Below are 26,040 nucleotides of genomic sequence, written 5' to 3'. Positions count from 1 at the left end.
CAATTCACAAAGTTCTGTCCTGGAGGGTTGGGGGGCAGGCGACTGGAACAGTGCACACTCCAACTCCCTGGCTATGTCGGAGTGTAGAACCTCCATTTCTACTCTTGCTGCTCCAGATCCTTTCAAATGCAGAACAGAATTGCAGGATAACACCAGACTGAGTGTCAAGAGAATTGAGATTGACTCTGTCCCTCCCTGGCTGGGTGGCCTTAGGCAAGTCCTGTAACCTAGGCACAGATTTCTTTGTTTGCAATGGGGGCAAGGTCATCTACTTGTCTGTCATAGGATCAAATCTGACCTCTTTGGCCTGGCAGTCAAATTCCTTTCATTACATTCTCTGGTCTTGACTCCCATAAATTCTTTTCATACCCACATGGACCTGCAAAACCAAACCTTTCTTCTTTTTTCCTTCATACCCAGACAGAACCTTCTTGCCTAAGTCTTGTGTCTAAATCTTATGTACCTCTGCATTCCCTACAGTACAGGATCTTTCATAAAACAGATGATCATTTTATCAATCAGGATTAGGTTTGTTTACATGTGACAGGAAAATAAAAATAGTATCTTAAACAAGATAGGAATGATTTCTCTCTTATGGAAAAGAGATCCAACAGAATTGGCCTAGAGCTGGGATGATGGCTCCAGAAGTCAGGAACAAATGCTCCTTTTGTCTTCCTGCTCCAACATTCTTAGCACATCACCTCATGGTACACTATGGCTGCCAAGTCCTAGTCATCTCATTCTCATTCATCCAGCATAAAAGAGAGGGGAAAAAGCACAAAAGGTGTCTTCTATCCCTTGAGGAATATGTTCTGGATGCTATATGCGACTTCTGCTCATATCATTTTGTTGGCTAGAACTTCAGTCACATGGTCATTCTAGCTGTAAGGGAGGTTGGGGAATATTCTTTATAAGTGAGCATATTGCTATTTCTAATAAAGTTGATAGGGAAGAGGGAGGGAAGAGATACTGACATACCCATATGGTTGTCTCTGTCAGTTACTTAAAAGAATGAAAGTTATGAAAGCCCACTACCAAGTTCAAAGCCTCATACAACAGATAAGATTATGATTACAAAACACCTTGTTTGAAATGGTATGCGTGTCCTTATCTTTAGGTTGGAAACATCTTGATTCTTTTTCACCTCAGGTAAGAATGTGGTGACATGGTTTTTCATGGAATGATAATTCAGAGTTCTAAGTGAAGATACATTATCGGCCCTTCCCCCTTTCTACATTCTACAAATGATGAAACTGAACTCCAGGGAGGTGAAGTAATTTGCCTGTTGTCCCATAATTAAGGAAGGAACCAGGGCTAGAATGTGAGTTTCTGGACTCTGTCAAGGGTTTTTCTGCTCCTCTGTGGAGGAGTGGCCCATTCGGTTTCTAGAGGCCTTGAATTCTGTGGGTCTCCCAGTCCTGGCTGGGGGTGCTACGTGTCCAGTTCCCCTGTAGGCAGATTTAGGTCACCACGTTGTCAGCTGCATCCTTGCTGGCATGTAGTTAAAGCCTTCCATCTGAGAGGGGGAAACTTCACGAAATGGAGGAGTGTGCTATTTAAATAACGAGACTTTTTCGCTCACAGCAAATAATTACCTCCTTTCCTTTGTACCTAGAATGCACAGGGTCCTGAACGAGGTCCTGAAGAGAAGCATAAGAAATGGTCGCTGCCCTTGAAGATGTGGATGTACAGATTCAGTCTTCTTTTCATTCATCTGTTAAAAAAATTATGTATTGAGCTTCTACTAAAGGTGGATGCTGGGTCCAAGACTGGGGATACAACAGTAACTGTACAGACATGCTTCCTGCTCTGAAACTGCTTACAGTCCAGTGGAGGACACAGACCAGTGAGCAGGCAACGACAAAACAGAATTAAAAGTGCCCTGAGAGGGAGGGGACAAGGTACTCCAGGTATGTCACCTGGACCGGGCTTTAGGGGGAGGGTCAAGGCTTAGTGGGTGAGATAACATTGAAGAGGAGGCCTGAAGATCGAAGACTGAGTGCTGTGTGAGGTGCATGGAGGGTGGAAAGGAAGAGTGATCCAGATAGAATGTCCAAAGAAGTATGCCTGAGGAGCTGAGAAGGATTTATCATGACCAGAGTAAGACAGGCCTCTGTGATGGTGGTGGAAGAGAGGGGTGGGGAATATTGAGAAATGTGATTGGAAAGGTGGGCTGGACTTTGAAAGGTCTGTTAGAGAGTTCATATTTTATCTTGATGCTAGTGAGATCAAGTGCTTGTGGCATAGTTGTATTTTAGAGAGTCCTCTAGCCTCAGGGTAGAGAATGGATTGGAGGGCCAGGTCTAGATGTAGGGAGACCACTTGGAGGCTGTTGCAATGATGGTGGCCTGAACCAGAAAATGGCCTTGAGAGGTAGATGGAAGTGGATAGATTTGAGATGTTGCTGAGAGGCACAACCAATGGTCTTTGGTGACTATTGGAAGTAAGACACAAGGAAAGATAGAGGAAACCAATATTCATAAAGAAAAAAGTTAAACAAAGGCAGATGTTAACAAAGCCATGGAATAGGGGGCTATCCAGAAAAAAAAATGGTTGCATGACTGTATTTAGAGGCAAGAATAACTGCTGTGGGCTGAAAAGATATTAGAGGGCTTCTTGGAAGAGTTGAGATTGGAGCTGGGTCTTATGTATAGGTAGGATTTTGATGAACGGAGAGGATGTTCCAGGCTGAACAATGATGCAAGTAGAAGTACTGAGATAGAACTGTGTGTTCTTTTAAGCATATGGTTTGGTTGTGGTTTTCTTGGGAGAGCCACAAAGAGCTGGTCCTCCAGGGGTACAACTAAAACTTTTGATGAAAGGAAGGACTGGAGAGATGAATCTCATTGCTCTTTCAGAGTGGTAGAGTGTTCGTCATGCATCCCAAGGCCCCTTGTGTTGGAACCTCAAGGGGTCTGTGGATCATTAGACAACCCAGCATGACCAAAATCCCACAGATCCCAGTTTCCACCAGAAAAAAAGACAAAAGGTCCTCCTTCCCCCAAAGGAATGCTTTTATGCCTGTGGGTTTTTGTAGTGACCCAGGTCCCATGGTTAGAGGTGCTATGCCTGGGTGTTGCATTACGATTTCTAAACCCCTAAAGAAGCCTGTCTGGCAGCCTACATTCTGAGTAGGGCCTGTGGACCCAGCAGAAAGACTCTTGAGCCCAAGACTATGAAAGACACGGCTGCATAACCAGGGGTGTGGAGCAGCCTCTCTGGCCATAGGGGCAAGTGTCCTGCCAGGTACCATGCCCTCTGAGCACCCTGCCCCACACCTCTGGGTACTGGCTCCAGCTGATGGCACCCTCATCCCATCTACCCTGTCTCAAAATCTGCTGGTATCTCCTGTCTTGGTCCAGCCTCTAGCCTCTGATATTAGTTCTAAGGGCTGCTGCAATCTTCCCAGGGACCCCTTTCTAGGGGCACTGGACCCTGACAGTGACCTCTAAGGTAAATAATTACAACCACTTGAGGAGCCACAGTGCCCTAGAACTGTGCCGGACTCTTCATGCCATCAATTCTAATGCTTACGATCCTCTTGTGAAGCACATATTATCCTTTTTTACTGAAGAAGAAATTGAGGGAGATTAAATGGCTGCCCAAAGCCACCAAGCCAAACTGTTCTCTGTCCCACTGTCCTGTTTGTGAGTCAGGGAAGTCCAAGAGAAAACGTCAGCAGCATTGTGCTAAGGCACGTCACAAATGTTACATTTTTATCCTCACAAGGGCTTAGCAAGACAAGTACTACTATTCCCTTTTTACAAACAAAAACACTGAGACTCAGTTTACTTATTCCAAGGTCACATAGCCAAGAAGAGACAGAGGTGGGATCCAAACCTAAGTCTGTTACCAAAACTTCCTCTCTCCACCTGTCCAGTTTCCTAAACAGGTGAGCATCAAACCTCATTTCCTGAATCCAGACTCCAGTGCCCACGTAGAAAGCACACAGATCCAGGGACATAGTTACATTAGAGTTGTGTGCCTGAGGTCCTTTCCCAGCCCCCTCATGTGAGCCTTTTAAAGTTTCTGTAGAGGGAAGAACCAGGACCAGAGATGAGCAAGGGCTTTGCATAGCGCCATTCAGCCACTCTATTTTCTCAGTCCCTCTGCTCTCTTCATGTCTCCTGGATATGGTTCCAGGGGTTTGGCCCATGATCCCCGCTTATGTGATGCCTACACTCCACTCCTCCAACTCGCTGCACCCCCCTCCTCCCCCATCCAGCCTCCTATTCCAAAGCCAAGACTACTCAGCTTTGATTCAGATTGAATGAGTCATTAAGGGTAAAACAAAGAAGAGGAGGTCTATTCCTTTGCTAGATGAAATGAGCCTACCCACCTTTTGTCCTTCTTTTTGTTCTGAAATGACAGTGTGCAATGACTCAGTATTCACACTCAAAGAAGACTACTTTGTATTTTTTTCTTGAAAATGAAATGAAATAAATGAACTGAAAATGGCTCATGCTGGGAGGGAAAGAAGTCCTCTGAGCACATCAATGCAGCCTGGAGGCTGAATGAATGTGCAGGAATGCGAGGGGACAGAATTCCATGGTGAGGAGGAGCAGATGACAAGGCCACGCAGCAAAGCCCTTCAAAACTCCTCAGTGGTAAAACCTGAAGAAGCAAGCACCAATCCCCAAGTCTGCTTGATTTAGCAAGCACTTTCACAGGCACTGGAGGGAGGGAAGAAAGGACTTTTGCAAAAGAGCCTTCATATGCAGGGTGGGGGGATGGAGAACTCTGTGTGTCTCATACCAGAGAGCCTCCCCAGCCAAACGGCCTGGCCGGAGGCAAATGAGAGGATGGGAAAGGGACAGCATATCTTGGAGCTGACTCTCAACACTGTGTTCCTCTTGGGAGGAATGAGCCCAGAGGATCTAATCTACTACATCCTGCCCTCCTAAAGTGGAGTAACTGGCCCTGCTCCCAGTAGCTGTAGCTCACAGCTTGACTCTGGCATTACCCCGGGCCTCTGATTGTTGGTGTGGGAAAAGAGCACAGAATTGGGTGCCAGACTGTTGGCTCTTTCTCCGGCTTAGTGCTGGATGGTCTGGGGTAAAACCTCTCAGACTGGTTTCTCTGAGAAAACAGGAGGTGACTGCTCTCAACTACCTGAGAAGGTGGTGGTTGTGAGGATGAAATGACAAAATGTGTGAAATGAGACCTATTCTACTAACTGTAAGATGCTACATCAGTGGTATTATCACTGTGTTTACAGACGTGGTAAATTAAATGTTTTCTGACAGACTTGATGTTACCCTGGGAATCCAAGGCAAGGGGGACATTCCATTTTTTAGCATCTGAAAAAGCTGATGTTTGAAATGAAATTATTGAAAGTGAATATTTTCTATGGCGCTTCCTTTCCTTTGCAATGAATTCCAGCCTTTCCATAGTGCTTGAGATGTTCTGTTAGGAAGCTGCTGGGGAAAGTCGACCTCGATTCTGGTTGCTTTGAAACTCCATTTTTGGTTCTGTTCAATGAGCATCTCCATTACAGTCAATGCCTTTCAGTCATTACAAAGGGTGCAAAATTTGTGGGAGGACAATGGTCTCTTGTTCCACAGTATTGGGTTTGATAAATAATGTTATTTTTGAATAGAAAAGTCTACATAAGAACTGCTAATGGATATCTTAGAGCTGGAAGGGAAACTAGGAGACCATTTAGCTCAAACTTGAGATTTTCCAGATGAGGAACTGAGGACTAGTCAGGGGACCTAGTTTTTCCTGGGTCTCACACTTGAGTCAGTGAGCCAGGATTAATCATCTCCCAAGTGTCTTATATTTATGTGCTCCTTCCCTGACACCAGGGTCAAGAACTCTAGATGTGTTTAGGGTCCAGGCAGGCGAGAAGGAGGGCGTTGGTGGGTAAGATGGTAGGAAGGGATGTTCAGTTTTAAGTTTATCCTGTTTGTGGAGAGTCTGTAAATTTCTGCCTTTCACCAAATTGGGGACATCTTCAGCTATTATTTTTCCAAATATTTTTTCTCTACCAACCTCTTTCTTGAGAACGCCAAAGACATGGATGTTAGACCATCTGATATCTTCCCACAGATTCCTGAGGTTCTATTCATTATTTTGCAAACATTTTCTCTCTGTTCTTCAGATTGAATAATTTCTATTTATCTCTTTCAGCCTACTGATACTTTCTTCTGTCTTTCGCCTTCTGTATTAAACCTATCAAGTGAATTTTTATTTCATGTATTTCCCAGTTTTAAAATTTCCATTTGGTTCTTTTACTTTTAAAAAAATTGTTTTTGATTTTTTACTGAGAAGTTCTAGCATTCCATTCTTTACAAAAGTGTTTGCCTTTACATCATGAAGGATGGTTATAATAGCTGCTTTAAATTTTTTCTAGTAATTACAACATTATCTTGTCTTTTCCTTGATAAATGGTCAGATTTTTCTGCTTCTTACCATGTTGGGTAATTTTAGATTGCAATCTGGACATTTTGTATGGTATGTAATGAGACTCTGGGTCTTCTTAAAATCACAACAAAGTGACAAGAGAAAAAATGAGGACTACCCTCATACTCTTTCCATCATAGGATTATGTGGATTTTTCTGAGTTCCTCAATCCAGAGGTAGAGGTTTTCTCTCAGGGCTTTTAGGTACCTGAGCAGCTGGCATGGTGGTGGCAGGACAGTTTGGGAGCTGCATCTGGCCTTAAGGCTGAGCTAGAAGGAGATCAGCCCTGGGATTTCTTTGGAAGGAATGATGCTAAAGCTGAAACTCCAATACTTTGGCCACCTCATGTGAAGAGTTGACTCATTGGAAAAGACTCTGATGCTGGGAGGGATTGGGGGCAGGAGGAGAAGGGGACGACAGAGGATGAGATGGCTGGATGGCATCACTGACTCGATGGACATGAGTTGGTGATGGACAGGGAGGCCTGGCGTGCTGCGATTCATGGGGTCACAAAGAGTCGGACACAACTGAGTGACTGAACTGAACTGAAAAAATAAAAAAATGAGAAAAAAGAACAGGGTTTTCTCCCACTCTCTGGATTATTGGGTTCAATTTTTCAGATCATTTGACCGGAAAAATGGGCTGTTTCTTGGAGCTGCTGCTGTCCATGACTGCCATGCAGTTTCATAACTGTACAGCAGTCATGGACAGGTCAAATCCAGGAAAAAAATTTCAAGAAACTGGCTTCTATCATATTGATCATTCATTGTATTTTTATTTTCCCCCCAGACTTTTTGCTTTTACCTACTTTTCAGAGTCCTCAGTTAATTGCCTTGTTTTTTTTTTTTTTTTTATCTTGTTCAGAGTGTTTAATTGTAATAAGTGGGAGAGAGAGTGCAATGTGTCTCCTCCATTTGGTTGGAACCAGAAGTCTAGTAGCACACATAGAATCCTTTTTTTTTTGTTGGCGCTCCTCTGAATGTCACTGGTAGCTGCCCACTGATAGAACTTGTATTTGGGGATCCTATATACCTTAGTCTGGTGGTGCCAGCTCCCAAGAGTCTGTGGCTCCAAGTTTTCTGCCTTATTTGGCTAGATATTCATTGCACATGTTCACTTGGCAAAGATGTATTTATATGCCCCTATGTGCTATATCCTGGGGAAACAAAAATGCCTAAAACTTGACCCCTGCCCTCAAAGAGCTCACGGTATAGTGGAATAACAGGAATGTGGACTAGAAATTTAGGACCCAAACTTAGTTCTTTCTCAAGATCTCCTGTTAGCCCCCAAACCACAATACATAGAGAGCATTTCCCACCTGTTCTGGGGCTCTGCCTTTCTAGAAAACATCTTTAATTGCTTCTCTCCTCTAAGGGGGACCAACCACGAAGCACTTCTATCAAACAGTATGTAAAGTACTACTTGTAGTTTTGTGAACTTGACAAACTGCCAAGACTACTCTGTATAGAAATCTTTTTGTCCACTACATATAGTCTTAGAGAACACAGCCTGGTTTGGGGTTCCAGAACTCAAAAGGGAAGTGAAGACATGGGAGTTTCCAAAGTAGTACTTGAAATGGAAAAAGAATGGAATCAGATATTCAGTTCAGTTCAGTTCAGTCCCTCAGTCGTGTCCGACTCTTTGCGACCCCATGAATCGTAGCATGCCAGGCCTCCCTGTCCATCACCAACTCCTGGAGTCCACCCAAACCCATGTCCATTGAGTTGGTAATGCCATACAACCATCTCATCCTCCGTCATCCCCTTCTCCTCCTGCCCTCAATCTTTCCCAGCATCAGGGTCTTTTCCAATGAGTCAGCTCTTCATATCAGGTGGCCAAAGTATTGGAGTTTCAGCTTCAAAATCAGTCCTTCCAATGATTATTCAGGACTGATCTCCTTTAGGATGGACTGGTTGGATCTCCTTGCAGTCCAAGGGACTCTCAAGAGTCTTCTCCAACACCACAGTTCAAAAGCATCAATTCTTCAGTGCTCAGTTTTCTTTATAGTCCAACTCTCACATCCATATGTGACCACTGGAAAAACCATAGCCTTGGCTAGACAGACCTTTGTTAGCAAAGTAATGTCTCTGCTTTTTAATATGCTATCTAGGTTGGTCATAACTTTCCTTCCAAGGAGTAAGCGTCTTTTAATTTCATGGCTGCAATCACCATCTGCAGTGATTTTGGAACCCAGAAAAATAAAGTCAGCAAGTGTTTCCACTGTTTCCACATCTATTTGCCATGAAGTGATGGGACCAGATGCCATGATCTTAGTTTTCTGAATGTTGAGCTTTAAGCCAACTTTTTCACTCTCCTCTTTCACTTTCATCAAGAGGCTCTTTAGTTCTTCACTTTCTGCCATAAGGGTGGTGTCATCTGCATATCTGAGGTTATTGATATTTCTCCCAGCAATCTTGATTCCAGCTTGTGCTTCCTCCAGCCTAGCGTTTCTCATGATGTACTCTGTATATAAGTTAAATAAGCAGGGTGACAATACACAGCCTTGACGTATCCCTTTTCCTATTTGGAACCAGTCTGTTGTTCCATGTCCAGTTCTAACTGTTGCTTCCTGACCTGGATAAAAGTTTCTCAAGAGGCAGGTCAGGTGGTCTGGTATTCCCACCTCTTTCAGAATTTTCCACAGTTGATTGTGATCCACACAGTCAAAGGCTTTGGCATAGTCAATAAAGCAGAAATAGATATTTTTCTGGAACTCTCTTGCTTTTTCCATGATCCAGCAGATGTTGGCAATTTGATCTCTGGTTCCTCTGCCTTTCCTAAAACCAGCTTGAACATCAGGAAGTTCACAGTTCACATATTGCTGAAGCCTGGCTTGGAGAATTTTGAGCATTACTTTACTAGCATGTGAGATGAGTGCAATTATATTAAAAAAAGAAAAAAGAAAAAAAGAGTGGGAGAAGAGGAGGCCACCTGCCAAGGAGATAATCCTTCGTAAGGAAGATGAACATCTCCCTCCCTCTGCCTCTGCCTTGCTGCCTTTTCTCTTTGAAAGAACTTACCTTCTCTTTCTACATAAAAGTAAGACCAGAGTATTGAATTTGGGAAAGGAGATAAAAATGTGAGGAAGAACAGGGGCCAACCATTGAATTAGCACAGGTACTAAACATCAGCAAGGGTGCTGATTATCTTGCCATTCTTACCACACTGTGATAAGATTTGTGGTTCTTAGGTGGTACACAAGGAGACCAGGACTCAAAGGGTGACATGATTTTCTCTTAAAGCAGTAAGACCATAGACTAGAATCCAGGTCTTCTGCGTATGGGTTCTATTTTCTCTACTGCATCAGCATCTAAGATTCAGTCTGAATATGTTCCCTTCTCACATTACTAGAGCCATAGCAGTCTTCTGCATGACGAGTGTGTCATTTTGAGGACTTTGGGAGAAAGATATCCTGCCCCTGACAATGGGATCTACAGGCTCACAAAAGAGGAAGAATTCTGCTAGGAAGCCACGTCCCAGCTTCTTCAGACCTAGATCTCCTTGGAGTATACTTCAAGCAAGTGTTAATCACCCTCTCTAAAAAAATTTAAAAATCAGAACCTATTATTATACAAAGGAAGAAAAGCTAAGCTAAAGGAGGGCTCATTTTCCAAGACACTTTCCTCTGAGCAGAAGGGTGATTTGGGAACAGAGGACAGCCAGCAAGTAGCAAAGTAGCAGGGTTATCCCTCTGAGTTCCTCCCAGGCCTCAGTGCTGGCCCTTGCTCAGAGGGGAGCTGGGTGCTCTGAGGTGCGGGGGGAGGGGAAGACTTCTCTTCTTCCTAACTGGTTGGTGAGGAGCAGCTTCTCCTCCTGCTCCAGGAGGGTGGGGGTTACCTGCATGTTGCATTCAGACAAGACAGGGCTTCTCCTTGCCCATCTCCCTTTTGGCTCCTTTTTTTTTTTTTTCACCATCTCACGCCCTCTCTATAATTTAATAACAGGGAGAAAAGAAGTGAATGTTGCTTGAGCCCCATCTGTACCAGACACCTTGTTAAGCACTTTACGTTCATCTAGAAGAGGGGCTGGTACATTGTAAGTATTCAACAGATAATTAGCTCTTACCTTTAGCGTCTCTTCATTTCACTAGAATCCAGGTACAATCCACCTAAGCAGTAGGTGACTCCTTAGTCTGATTGCTGAAGATGTAGGCAAGAACAATGTCAAAATGGCAGGGATTAAAATGAAACTAACATTAGGGCTGATCACACAGACTTCTTGAGGAGGAAACAGGAAACCCAGAAACTGACGGCTTAGCAGGGAGCCAAGTAAGAAGATATGTGGAAGCCTATAGAAACTTAGGGCCCAAGCAGCATCTCTCAGCATCAGTTTGGACCCAAAGAGCATCTTTAAATCTTGGCTCACACTTGCCCTGGAGGAAGCAGCCTTTCACACCATTACCATGCTCTGTTCCTGATGTGGCTAATTTTTAATCTCTGAAATTCTCAATTAGGCATGAGCTAATTCTGTAAAAATGTCAGAATAAGCCCATGTATGATTATATTTCTCTGCAAAGAGAAAGAAGTTTGCCTAGGCCACTTGGCTGCACCAAACAAACAGGGTCCCAGCCAAAACCTTTGAAGGCTTGTGACGCCAGTAGATTCCCTAGAGAGGCACCATGCTTTTTGAATTTGTGTGCGTGTGTGTATTGTATTTTGATTGCTATCTTCTCCTCTCCTTCCACTGCCTTGGCTAGGTCTTTATCACTTTCACTGTAAATTCCCCATCGGCTCCCTGCCATCAATTCAGACAAACACAGCTAAACACGGATTTTCATAAAACATTTGCTTTTGATGGATCCAAATGACTTCAGTGGCTTTCCACTACATACAGGAAAGATCTAGGCTCAGTAACCAAAACTTTCCATAGCTGCTTGCTTTTCCAGACATCTCTACTTCCTGCCATGAATTCCACCTCCAACATAACTGGTTCACTTAATATTACACAAATATGCCCAGACTCCTCCAACCTTCCCAACTTTTTCCTGCGTGGACCAGCGGTCCCTTCCTTCTCAGTCCTCATCACTGATGGGACTTTAACCTTCCTTTAAAGATGGGCTCAAGGTTGGTCACTTGGTCTCTAAGCAATTTCCCCATCCTCTGCAATCACACCTTTGCCTGGACTCCTCATGTCACATGAAATTAGATCGCTGTTATATCTGAAATGTGTTTCCACGTGTGGATGTGACAGCAGCTCACAAAATAGAATAGCACTTAATATTCTATTGAGAGGGTGGGATGCATGGAGAGAGTAGCATGGAAACATATACATTACCATATGTAAAACAGATTGCTATTGTTGTTAAGTCGCCAAGTCATGTCCAACTCTTTGCGACCCCATGGACTGTAGAATACCAGGCTTCCCTGTCCCTCACCATCTCCAGGAGCTTGCCCAAGTTCATTGCATTGGTGATGCTGTACAACCATCTCATCCTCTGTTGCCTTTTTCCCCTTCTGCCTTCAATCTTTCCCAGCATCGGAGTCTTTTCCAATTAGTCATCTCTTTGCATGAGATGGCCAAAGTATCAGAGCTTCAACCCCAGTCCTTCCAATGAGTATTTGGGGTTGATTTCCTTTAAGATTGACTGGTTTGATCACCGTGCTGTCCAAGGGACTCTCAAGAGACTTCTCCAGCACCACAGTTCTGAAGCATCAATTCTTCAGCACTCTGCCTTTTTTATGGTCCAGCTCTCACAACGTACCTGACTACTGGAAAGACCAGAGCCTTGACTGTATGGATCTTTGTTGGCAAAGTGATGTCTTTCCTTTCACTGCTTTTTAGAGCCCAAGAAGAGGAAATCTGTCACTGTTTCCACCTTTTCCCCTTCTATTTCCTATGAAGTAATGGGACCAGATCTTTGTTTTTTTAACATTTAGCTTTAAGCTGGCTTTTTCACTCTCCTTCTTCACTCTCATCAAAAGTTCTTTAGTTCCTCTTCACTTTCTGCCTTTAGAATGTTATCATCCACCTATCTGAGGTTGTTGATATTTCCCTCCACAATCTTGATTCCAGCTTGTAACTTATCCAGCCTGACATTTCTCATGATGTGCTCTGTGTATACGTTAAATAAACAGGGTGACAATAAACAGCCTTATTGTACTCCTTTCTCAATCCTGAACCAGTCAGTTGTTCCATACAAGGTTCTAACTGTTGCTTCTTGACTGGCATACAGGTTTCTCAGGAGGTAGGTTACATGGTCTGGTATCCCCATCTCTAAAAATTTTCCACATTTTGTGGATATACACAGTCAAAGGCTTTAGCATAGTCAGTGAAACAGAGACAGGTGTTTTTCTGGAATTCCCTTGCTTTCTCTATGATCCAGTGAATGTTGGCAATTTGATCTCTGGTTCCTCTGCCTTTTCTAAACCCAGCTTAGACATCTGGAAGTATCTATGTAAAATAAGGTAGCCAGAAGGAATTTGCTTTATGTTTCAGGGAGCTCAAACTGGTGCTCTGTGGCAACCTAGAGGGATGGGATGGGGTTGGAAGTGGGAGGCAGGGGACATATGTACACCTATGGCTGATTCATGTTGATGTATGGCAGAAACCAACACACACTGTAAAGCAATTATCCTTCAATTAAAAAGAAAAAATAAATAAAATTAGGGAGATGAAAAAAATATTCTATTGCACAATCTACTAGAGATCTGAAATTTAAAGATAACTTTTTCACTTAGACTGTTTTATTGTTTTTAGTAGAGACTTAGGGCCCTTGAGATGGTATCAGAAAAAGAGATGAAGGGTTTTCTTTTTAAAGCTATTTGTCTTTCCTGTGGATATTATATAATCTCTTAATTATTCCCAGTATTAAAGAAATAATCCCTCTGAACCCTTTAAAATTATTTAAACATTGATATGATTCACCAGTTTGAAAGAAACTGGTGTCACCCTTCCAAAATTGTTTTTAAAAGAAGAAGAAAGAAAAACCAAATATTGGCTCTTCTGGGGGAAAAGCAAACTGGTTGTGCTTTTATTTTTTAAAAAAATGCACCACAGAACAGTGCAACTTGTTTCTGTGCCTTTGGTAGCAAGTAACAGCACAAAAGGGCTTCCCAGGAGGCGCTGGTGGTAAAGAATCTGCCCCCAATGCAGGAGATGTAAGAGACATGTGTTCAATCCCTTGGTCAGGAAGATCCCCTGGAGAAGGAAATGGCAACCCACTCCACTATTCTTGCCGAGAGAATCCCATGGACAGAGGAGCCTGTCAGGCTATGGTCCATAGAGTCACAAAGAGTCTGACATAACTGAAGTGACTTAGCATGCACACACAACATGAAATAAAGTCCTAGGAAATGAGTAAATTTCAGGGAAGAAATTTGCCAAGTTTCAAGAGACACAAGTGAAGGGCTTGTCTTTGACTGAAACCCACTGTTGATACCTTCCCAGGGTGTAAATTTCATCTCCGGATCCTCTCCTCTGCACTAATCTCCTATTAGGTGGAGAACTCAGAGACCGGCAGCCAGCACCACTTACTTGAGCTTTCTTCATGAGAGGGGAAGACATGGGTTTTAACCCCTACCTCAGGGATTTTTAGGAAGAGGGGGAGGCTTCTTTGCTTGATTTTATATTTCAGCACCACTCACTGAATTACTCTAGCTGGCAAGGATGCTCTTTTGCTTCCAAAGCTTCTCAAAGGACTTTAGATCTCACATCTTCCTCTGTCTTCAAGGATGTAAGAAGACATCCTTTACTGATTGTACTAGTTTTCCATTGCTACATAACAAATTACCACAAACTTAGTGTCTTCAAACAATAGAAATCTTTCTTGCATGGGTCTGGAGTCCACGTATGAGTTGGCTGTGTCCTCTGCTTATAGTGAAATCAAGGTGTTGGCCAGGGTTGAAGTCTCATCCACAGCTTAGATTTCTCTTCCAAGCTCTCTATTTGTTGGAAGAATTCAGTTTCAGCTCCCGGAAACCACCTGCTATTCGCTTTCACGTAGCCCTTTCAACAACATGACAGGATTGCTTCTTCAAGGCCAACAGAAGAGCATCTCAGCTGCTTGAAATCATTCTGACTTCGAAAACCTGGACTCTTTTCAAGGGTTCACCTGCTTAATTCAGGCTCACCCAGAGAAATCTCCCTTTAAATTAACTCAAAGTCAACTGATTAGGGTCATTGACTTCATTTACAACATCCCCTTTGTTATACAAGGTAATAATCACAAGAGTGAAATTCCCTCATATTCATTAAGTCCTGCTCACTGGCAACCCCCTCCAGTATTCTTGCCTGGAGAATCCCCACGGACAGAGGAGCCTGGTGGGCTACAGTCCATGGGGTCACAAAGAGTTGGACATGACCGAGTGACTAAGCACAGCTCATTCTCAAGGGGTGGGGGGATAACACAGACATGTGCATGGTGGTGAGGGGATGGAATCTTGGGGACTGTAGAGGTAGAATCATAAGAATTACCTTAGAATCCTACCTACCACATCTCTTTTCCTCATGTCCGAGGTCAGCGTGGCTCAGTCTTCCACTGAATATTTTGGCAGAACAGGCTGCAGGTGACTCTACATTCCCCAGCCTTTATCGTGATGTGGCCCCCTGGCCAAAGCAAGGCCCAGCAGCCGGCCAGCAGAGAGTATGTAGGGATGTAGAGGGAGTCGTCAACTGGCCCAGAGCACTGGGGCATGAAGGCAGTGATGAGGGCACAAGTGGAGCAGTGAGCAGCGGCAGTGTTCACGGGTTGAATTCGTATTGGGTGAATTTGGTTTTGAGACAGTCCTAACCATACGACTGCTCTCCCCGCTAGCTGAGTTTTCCTGCTAGAAATATGACATAAGTCGTATAGGTTATGCCTTATTCTTAGGAATCTTCCCAAGTCACATTTTCCTATAAGAGTTGATATTACATTGGAAGAAGAGAACCAGCCATGTGGGGGCTAGTAAACACTCAATTTTGAAGTGCAATCCTAAAGTTTACCTTGTAGAGTTTATGCTCATGCATCTTTTAAAAAGTAAGTTGAAAATCTTGAATATTATGCCAAGGATATTCTCTCAAAGGAGGCACAGAGGTATTGTCATGTCACTAGGAATCTCACGGCTTACAGAGATTCTCTTGGAAGACTAAGAGTGATGACTCCAATCATGTCCGGTCTGCTTTTCTTCCTTCAAAACAAGAAAATTAACTAAGTAATATTTGGAAAATGCATAAAATGTAAAGGAAATAAACATTCCTCATAACCTCATTACCTACTGAAAACCATCATTAACACGAGTTGGACTGGGAAAAAATAGGGAGAGAGTTATACTCCTGCAAAGGACTGTTTACCCCCCTTCAAAAATGTGCATTAATCATTAGCTAAGTGACAGTGGGTAGATGGAAAGGTGACTTTATTCAGTGATATTTTTCTACCTGGCTGGCAGCTAAAGAGAGAAGAACTGGGAGAAAGTAACGGTTTTTGCAACACCCCCAAGGCAAGAGATATATTCATATTAATGCAAACCAAGCACCAGGGAGATGGCCAAGTGGGAACTTCAACTCAACATTTATCAAGCCCTCAATATATCTCCCAATCCAGAAAAACAATAAAGATGTTAATCTTTTAAATCAGTAACTAAAGACCACATCAATATTCATTTTAAACAAAGTTGCATGTAGAGCACATTTGAGGTTTCTAACAACATTCTCCTCCTTCCTGGCCTTATATTTCTGGATTTTTCTGCTGTAACTGGTGAGCTTGGAAGAGCTAGAAGTTCCACTCCTATCGCTCTATTGTCACCCCCATCCCCAACACTTTCCACTGGGACACCCCTTGCATCCCACACCCTTCCCTTTCCCTCATACTTGCTCCTTTGCAAGATTCACTCACTCCGGTGAGCCTAGGCTCCACCTCTTCACTCTCAGCCTAGAAACTTTCGGCTCCTAGGGGACTTCTTACTGACCCACCAGCACATGCGGTTGCAACTCCAGTTGAATTCCTCATGATACCTCCTTCATCTTGGCCCACTGCCTCCTGCCATCTAACCAGCTCCACTGGTCAGTCTCTTAGAAGGGGCCTCTCCCAGTCATTGGCCATCCCCTGTGCACACATAACCTGCTGTTTTCACCTCCTTGTCTTTGCTCAGACTGTTTCCACCACCAGGGAGGCAGATACTTCCTTTCAGAAACTTATTTTCAGAAATTCTGCCTAACAAAATCCATCTACATCTCTTGCTTGGCACCTCCACATGCTCATGTGTTTAGGGTGGGCTCTGTATGTTTTCACTTGTCTGTCTTGTTGATATTCTTGATCTATTGGTAATGACAATACTAAGAATGATTACTATTTAAGGGCTGCTAAGTGCCAGGGCATACACCTTTTAAAAAGCCAAAGGCATAGAGAGAAGGAAACCCACTCAGAATACTAAGGGACAGTGATTGAAAGAGTGTCAATAAATAGCCCTCTCAATCCCCTAAATTCCTCGCTTGCCCAGACTGTCATGCCCAAATTCTCTAACATACATGGCTTTGAGGAGTAAAGGTTCATACCCTCACCTCCTTCAAAGACCCCACCTCCATCTTTCCCTCTCTTCAGTGCAAAGACTTCTGGGAATAGCAACATTCTAAGCTGTTAACAGCTGAAGCCTTCCCAGAGGACTCAGTCCCACAGTGACAGTTGGCTGAAGACAGTTAAAGAGAGATGTCCTTCAGCAATGGCTGGGATTGAGAAAGGGAGGGAAGAGGGAGGCCAGTCCTAGGAAGAGGTAGACTCCACACTCAAGGCTACCAGCAGAGCACACTGTATCATTGTTAGAGCCTCCCTCCTTCCTTAGCCTTTTCTGCATGCCTCAGAAAGGGTTCACAGGGCTCAACCCTGCAGAGGATCCTGAGATGTATCAGACATGGGTCCTGCCCTCGAGGAGTTTACTGTCTAATGTAGAAAATGCCAAGTACCATAGCAAATACCATTCTAAAGGTCACTGGGGCTGCAGAAGAGAGAAAGATGCAGGTTGGGCATCAAGAAAGGCCTGTCAGTGGAGGTCGCATTTGAGCTGGACCTAGGAGGCTGAGAGGAAATTTTCCACAGGCAGAGATTGAAGGTGGTACTAGTTATGGTGATGGGTAGCTGCAGTCTAAAACTGTGATCTGAAGAGAGGATAGCTGGAGAAAGGTGCAAAAGAGGCCAAGGAGGCTCTGGGCGTATTCTCTAGAAAGAGGACACCAAAGATGACACTTGGCCTGCTTTACCTTTTTTCCCAATACTGCTTAGAGGAAAATAGGCTTCTGTTTATAGGGAGCAGTGATTAAAAGTTGAGAACTCAGGGTTGGAATGACAGGTGCTCTCTGAAGGCAGTTAAGGTGACCCTCAGCCCCATCATCCTATGAGTTTGTGATTTGGAAGGGCAGCTAATGATACACCTTTAGACCCAGGCAAGATGTTTCGATCAGTGAATGCCCTTAAGTGAACAATGAGGCTTCACAGCAGAATGGGACATGGGACCCCATAGAGTGAAGATGCTCAAGACTGTTCATTTGAATCTGCAAGAATGTCAGGTCCATGTTTAGTTCATGTCTGCCAGCAAAAATAGTATGGGCACATGTTGTGAAGTGTCTGTAGGCAGAAGTGAGAAGACTGGAGCTGACCCAAGGTGGGGAGGAGAAGGAAAGAGTTGCTTGATGCAAACACACACACACACACACACATTCAAGAAAGGGCAACAAGATAATACAAAGACAAAAGGGGAAATGTATGTAAGAAGTCTACACTTTAATCTAGTTCTCCTTTTCTCCTTCATTGCTATTTTAGAATTGTAGCTCTGTAATTTTTGTAGAAAATTTGTGAAAATTTTTGTTTGGCAAGGATATTGTTACCTAAGTTTTACTGTTTTAAAAATGTTTATATAACTTCCAAGAATAATTTTTGCTTAATTATCAGTGATATCACACTCTTTAGACTTTTGCTTTTTAAGCCCAACCATAACCAGTATTTCCCCAGGATTGTAGTCACTCCCAGTAGTCTGAATTTAATTAGCAGTAATCCTAGCCTTGGAAAGACAAAGCAACCTGAAGATACTTTATGGAAAAGAAACAGGCAGTTAAATCAGGTCTAGTCCATCAAAGGATGAAGAGCAGAACACTCCGGCCTGAGAGAGCAGCAGTAGCATGTCTTCACCGCCAGATAAGAAAAGGAACAAAGGCATTGTTGGTCAAGCCAGAGTAGGGTCAAACAGGTAGGCCTGTGAACCCTCAGGAGTGGGAAGGGGACATTCATTCTCTGCTTGACCTTTTATACACCTAGCTCAAAGGGGAGGACCCTTGGCCTCGGAGGTGTAGGCCTTGCATCCAGAATTAGGTGAATCCTGCCATTGGTCAGCTCAGGACCATAAAAGGCTAAACCTGATTTGGAAAGGAAGCTTTGTGCCCTCTCAGGTACCTGCTCAGTGTCTGCCCTTGTGCAGTGGGAACCAGAGAAGAGTGCAAATAACCTGAGGGTACCAGAAAGGGAAGGAAAAGAAGAGGAGCAACATGGCCAAGTCCAATGCAAGAAACTGCCTTCGGGGATTTCCCACACTGGTATTCTTTCAACCTCCAAACTCAGTCTTTCCAGCCTCTGCCTTACAGTTTGCCACCAAAGACTAACTTTCCCATGCCCGTTCTAAGCCCATGAAAATACATCTTCAGCCCTCAGCGTGGCAGGTCTCCTTGGATCTGACTTCTCTTCTGATGGCTGCTCCTACCCGCCCCTGGTCCGACTCCATTATCTTCCTTGGGGAGGTGGCTTCCTTTCTTAGCTTTATGTTCACTTCTCTTCAGCTCTTTCTCTTTCCTGCTGTTTCTCCCATCACACTTTGCCGGCCTTCAATCATATTGGTGTCTAACTCAGTTTGTCCCCTTACTATTGTTTTCTACTTCTGGGGGGGCGATGATTTTCTTAAAGGGAATGTCCTTCTTATTGAACATTGTTAAACAACAACAACAAAAGTTACACTAACAGGGATCTCTAATCACTTGATATACTGAAAGGGCATTGAGGATGGGTATAATTTGGGGGAAAGAAAGGCTGTTCCTTGTAGGAGGGAAAAGCAGCAGGGAGCCAGTTCCCCTTGTAGGGCCAGGGCTAGAGGAGGAGCTAGCGGCAGCCCTCTTCAAACTCTGCAGGCCTCCAGCAAAGGAGCTGGTGCTAGAGCTGCAGGCCTGCCCCGTATGGTGGTAGCGCTCTTCAGGATCTTATTCCAGAAACTCTCTGCCTTGACTATTGATTGGCAGGGGAGCAAAGGGTCAGTTTCACTCAATGCTGTCAAACCTTTCTATTGCACCCTGAAGATGACTTTGAAAAGCACCAAAGGGATTTCTAGAGACTCTTAGCTCTACACAACAAGTTAGTATGCTGTTGGTAGCTCTTCTTGTCAGCTGTGGCTTGGGGTAAAACAGAGCACTCAGTAACCTATGTAGAAAAATGCTGGAAGATTCCAAATGTTTGTTGCAATGATTTCCAAAGTAGCCTAGAGAAAGTAAGTTGAATTGAGATCGTAGAGTTGCCCTTTAAGTGGACTCCATAGGGGTTACTTCTCCCTCAAAAATCTCTTGGTGAATTTCTAAGAAGAAAGGGGTCTAAAGAGCATTGACTCAAACTGAGCTCAGAACTCCTGGTGGGCTGGCTGACGAGCTCAAGGAGCATATTTGTGGCAGCGTGATCTGTCCTGCCTCGTTGGCTGCCTCTCCATTCTCCCTGCTGCTCAGATTGGCTCCACATTCTCCTGCCTTCACACAGAAGAATTTGCACAGATGAGAGCCTGCCCATCTCCATGTCTGCCCAGTGAAATCCTACCTCTCCTCTAGGCCAGCTCAAATGTCACTGCCTCCGTAGGACCCCCCCCATGGGTATCCTGTTGGAAGTGCACATTCCCTCCTCTAGACTAAGTGGCCATTTGGTCAGGAGCTTATCTGAACTCTAAAAGCTGGAGAGTTAGTGACGATCTTGTCCCCCCCCCCAATAGGCCATAAACTAAACGTGAAAAGTAGACTGCTGAGCCCCAAAGTCAGGACAAACCAGAAGGGCGACGCTTGTTTTCTGAACCATTACACACTATCTCTGTGTGTGGAAGTACCTCAAAAGGGTTCCTCACGGCCTTTTCTTCCTGAAGACACGGTCAGGTCTGCAGATGTAGGGTTTGAGCAGCTGTGGCAGGGCATCTCTGACCACATGGCCCATCTTTTCCAGGCTGTAGCTGACCTGATCAAAGGCCACTTTGGAAACAGCTCTGTCCTAAGAGCCACTAAGAACTGTGGAGGCAGGAGTAGGGAGGAAAGACAAACATCAAAATTCTTGTATGATCCTGAGTAGCAACTGGCCAACTGGGGGATGAGAATGGGTGGCATGGCCTTTCACCTTTGGGGTCAGCAACATGCCTGGCTGCAGGGCAAGAAGGCCAGAACATCTGTCAGCTGGGCAACAGCTCCTATGAATGAATCGCCTTTGTCTTGTTGGTGGGGGGGGGACGGATGTGTTTGTTTGCTCAACAGAAAGCCATGCAAACCAGGGATCAAAAGGAAGCCCTGGTGATGGCAAGAAGCCCAGGCGCCACCAGACAGAAGATGCCACCCACAATGGAAAAGGAGTGCATAGGGGCTCAGGATAAAGGGTCCTCTGTTTTGGCAGAAGGTACCTCGCTTCTGTATGGAGCCTTCTGAGGCAGAGTATTGAAGGAGCAAGAAAGTGCCTTTGTTGGTTCCTAGGAACCTGCATGGAGCTGGCAGATGGGGGCCTGGCCCCAGGCACTTGCCTTCCTTGCTTTCTGCTAGCTGTAGGAACAAGCTCACAGTTGCACTCAGCTCAGGCCTCGTTTTTCTAATTTGAGGAAAAGCAGTGATCCATGACCCCAAGGGCGATTCTTTGCCCCCAGATCAGCTCCTTTTTTCACACTTTGTTCCAGCCCTGCTGGCTTTTTCTCAGCAACATCTAAAGTGGGAGAACAGTATTAATGGTTGAGGCAAACTCTTAACTACTAATGCAAAGGTTCCTGAGAAAGCAAGGATTCAGGATTTTGGAAGCAAACATTACACAAGGTTGATTGGCATGGAAGGGAATGTCCTAGACCACTGTTCAATAAAGGAATCCTTTAGAATTTCATCATAGAAATGGCAGAGCTGGAAGAGTCCTTAGAAACCATCTATTCCATTTTTCCCCTCCCTAGGCAACTGCTTCCCTTCTACAGATGAGAAAGTGAAGTGGATGGTAGTTAGAGATGAGGCATTTACTGTCAGGGCAGAGCTGGGGAAAGAAGCCAGGTCTTTCTGATTCCCATGTGAATGCTGTCTCCCCAGAGATAGAATTTTTTTCTGGATTTCTTTATGCTAATTTCCAAGATACACATGCTCACAACATATCCCCAGCTAAACACCTTATCATTGCAAGCATCATGAAGTGGCCACATCATTACCGAAGGGCGTAAAGGATAGTGAGATGTCAATATAACTTGTCAAACGTGCCAGTGTCAAAGTTAAAACATTAATTTACTACATTTTATTTTTTATGGCACAGGCTCAATAAAGCTTCAAGTTTTTCCACAATGTCTAAAAAAGATAATTAGACAACCCCAAAATACAGAGTTTAGGCATTAAATCTCAGCTTAGAGCCAGTGGACAGATGACCTTATTTTTTCAGGTGGGGGCCATAATGCAAGTGAGTAAGGAAGGGCTGTTTGGTTTTATACTACCGCAAATGGCAGCTGCACCCCAGCTGGTGGGTCCTCCCTGGCTCTCAGTGTGAGTTTCCTCTGTAACTGCTCTATGCTCTCTGGGGTGTGTTGGTTCTATGGCAAGGGGCAGGGAGCTGGCTTTGGAAAGTCCCCTCTCTGCCTCTTAACTCATTCTTCCAGACCCAGCTCAAATGTCTTCTCTGTGAAGCTTTCCTGGGTCCTCCCCCCATTCCTCAGAGTGGCCCCAATCCCCCCCTCCCCATTCTAACTTCTCCACAGTGGCCCTATTCACCATGTCCCTTACAGCCAAAGTACGAGGTGATTCTGCTAGGTCGTGCCAGCCCTAGAGGTGCTCTTGTTTGTAATTCCCAGTGTTTTAGCCTCACAGAGTACTGTGAGAATTTTTATGCCAATCAGTTCAACTGGAACGCTCATGAGGTCTGAAGTTTGTAAAAGACAAAGATTTCACTCTTGGGGCGGGTGTGGGGGTGTGTGAGGGCACGGTATTGAACCAGGGAGGTTGGGGAGGGGACAGGGAGCGGAGACGTTTGCAGGAAAGCCTTGTTGAAATCGTGGAGGCTGAGGTGGACTATGACCTCTGGGTCACTGGAAGAAAACTCCTCCCCAGGAGGGGATCACGGCTACAGCAGCAGCTCTGAGTCACACAGTCAGAAAGGCATTAAAGATTGGAGGCAAATAGCCATTACTACAAAGGATAAAATGGCATTCTCCTCCAAGTACCACCTGGTAGGCCTAGCATGCTGGGCCAAGGCTGCCGTTGTTTGGCTTGAAGCTTGCTTGCTGGGAAATAGGTGGCTTGCCATAATTTTGAGTTAGGAACAGGTGGAGATGGGAGAGGCCTGATTGGGGGTTTGGAAAGTGGGCCTGGCCCCTCTTTCCTCTTGACCCTGCTAATGGTTGATGATTCGGCCTCAGACAAACCTGCTTCCTTAAAGAGGGTCTCAGGCAGAATAATTCGGATTAGGTGACAAGATGAACTTTGGAATTCCTTCCAGGTCTCGAGGGCTGGGATCCTAGGGCTCCACAAGCCCCATTCCCACCACATACCTGTTCACTGGTGTCTCTGGAGGGAGGTGTATACATAAGAGTTGTCATGTGGTCCTTTTGGAAAAGAGTTGAAAAGACTTGACTTCCCACTCATCTTCAAGGTGAACCTTCCCTGCAGAAAACAGCTCACAGTTCAACTGGTGCACCGGCAGGAGGTGATAAATCCTGACCCAGGAGACCAACCCCAAAACGTCTTTCTTCCAGCATTCTGAAATACTTTATATAAAATAATTGTACTGTATTTTAGAGGTGTATAAACATGAGTTTGAGAACAGTGGTTCCTAAGAATTCACTTTACAAACAAAAATATGAAAAAAGGTGGTGGCGGCAAGGGCAGGCTGCACCAGGAACAGCATTTTTCCTTTTTCTAAGATATTAAGGGAAAAACCCAAACTCTGATCTGTGATCATTGTTTCATGTTTAGCAAAACACTTTAATGTAAAAAAAAAAAAAGGGAAAGGATGTAATCTCAGCATAAAGGACAGACCTTTTACACTGAATTTAGCTCTATGAAAAAAGGACCTCATTGTCCTTATTTCAGTGAGAAGTTCACCACGGAAGGACACTGGTCCATGATTGGCCCTGGGGCCCCCTGGTTTAGAGGAGAGAGTGTCCTTTGATGGTGGTCACTGGGTCCACCCCGCTGCTCGTTTGCCTGTTTTAGCCACTAGCCCACACTACAGAGAACCGACGGTGATGGCTCCCTCCTGCCACCCACTGTGCCATGTGGATGTGGGAGAGCGAGACTCATGAACACAAATCAAACCTATAGCCCTTCTTTTCTATTTCCTTCCGACTTCAGAGAAACAGTACAGTTCCTCTGCTCCTCAGATTCTTTCCCTTAAGGCCTCTTCTGCCATAATGGCTGCCCAGAGGGTTGCTGTTAAAATAAAACTCCAGTGTCCACTCCCCTTCCCGGCCCCAGTGACACAGCACCCCCACCCCCCCCACACACACACAGAGCCCCGCATGCCAGTTTTTATTCTCTGCTGCTTTGGAAATGTGTGGTCTTTGCCTTACTGCACCCTACTGCACCACCACTCCTCAGCCCCAGCCCCAAGCCCCTCTTTAACCCTCCTGTTATCTAGCATCTATCCTTACCCCTCTGGAATCACTTGAAAACTTGAAAAGTAACTTTTGGAAATCAAGGGCCTTTTCTTGGTTGTCCTCAAACTCAACTTGTGATCCTTAAAATGTTCCTGTGCTCCTATAAACAAGGCTCTGCCTGCCTGGCCACGTCTCATTGTGTCCCTTCTCTCTTTTCTCACTCTTCTCTCCACTCCCCAAACCTCTCTGCTGCCAGAGCTTTGTGACTGACGTTGCAGCCTGCTTTCCCAGAGCCACAGCCAGAAGAGGACAAGAGAGCCCTGACTGGGCTGGCACTTCATTCACTCTTTCTGGGAAGTGCAAAGATGTGGAGACAGTGTCAGTTCTGTCTGGCAGCATCAGTCGTTCTGAGTTTGGTCTTGGTTTATCGGCTTTTATTCCGTCTCTCACCTAACCCTAGCTTTCTGTACCCAACACCAGTGCCCCCCTGAAAGCCTCCCAGGCGTACACTACCCTGCTGCCTGCTTCTGTGGGCGGGAAGGATAACACTACATGCTTTGCTGCCCTTTACGGGGCTCCCCAAATCCTGGTGTTTCAGTTACCTGGAGACAAGGCAGCTGGCAGGAATTCTGTGAGAGAGGGGCGGGAAATTAGGAGAATGAAAGTCAAGGAAGATCCCTGGTGGAAACTGAGAGAAAAGTGACCAGACTGAAGCTTGTCTAGACTTTTGAGTAACACGTTGGCTAATGTTTCGCCTGTCCTGAATCACCCTGGCATTACCAACAAAGAATAATGCATGATCCTTCTTGAAGTAAAAGGAATTTAGTAACACTTCACAGAAAATTCTATTGTAAATATTGTGCCCTACCTCAAAATATATTTTTTTTTTATAAGGAACGTTGTTAATTCACTGCAAGCCCACTCAGCCACTGAAGAATTTAGGGTATTCAGCTGGAGAGCTTTGTAATGAACAAGTAGCTCAATTATTCTACTTTCATTATACAATGTATCAGACATTCTTTGGCATCAAGGAATTAGAGCATATTTTCTCTGGCAAATGGCAACAATTTGAAGACATATCCTACATAAGTGGTTCTTGAGTAAATGTAGCTCCATTTTAAAATAGGGATTTCCACATGATTTAACCTCTTCTGGTCTGGTCTCAGCTGGTTCATTCAAGGACCAGGGAGAGCATTATTTAGTGAAGACTTGCCAATTTTGTGTTTAAAATAATTTGCACAGACAGTCAACAGTGTTTTGCACCAGGCATTGGACCACTAAAGTTTGTTCCCGTAACTCAGCGGATTTGGCCCCTTCCCCTTTTCCATCCAGCGCTCCTCTGGAAGCTGACCTTTCTACCTGAGACTACCATGGCCTGTGGAGCACTCAGCCCTAGCAATCCCGGCCTCTCCTCAACCCTGGACTGCCAGCCAGAGAGCCTGGTGACTGGAGACTAGGCCTGTGAGGGCGAGAGGACGGCAGTCAGGGGAAAAAAAAGAAAAAATCCTTCTCTTGAGGAGAAAGCTGCCCTCCACCCACACAGAGGGACCTCAGACCTTTTCCCAACGTACATGTATAAGCAAGCCCCCACTAGCCTACGCTCCTTTGGGCAGTTTAGAAAAAGGTGTCGCATCTGGATGGACCCAGGACTAGGCAAGAAAGCAGGAGCTGGATTTCATTCCCACTTGGCCCCTGCACCTTTGGCCCTAAGTAAAGAGGTCTTTTCCTTGGCCTTTAACATTGTTCCTCCTGAATCAGAGGCTGACGAAATAGGTAAGACCAATAAGCAGCTTAAATCCACACAAGTTGGATATGATTGGCCCCTTTTGGAAATGCTCGGAGCTTTCTACAGATTTGGGGATCCCCAAGGCTGCTTGTCAGCCTGAGCCATTACTGCTCC

The sequence above is a fragment of the Bos mutus genome, chromosome 10 (assembly GCF_027580195.1).
Source record: "Bos mutus isolate GX-2022 chromosome 10, NWIPB_WYAK_1.1, whole genome shotgun sequence".
NCBI lineage: Eukaryota > Metazoa > Chordata > Mammalia > Artiodactyla > Bovidae > Bos > Bos mutus.
The sequence above is the reverse complement of the archived record's forward strand: the minus strand, read 5'-3'. Positions refer to the sequence as shown.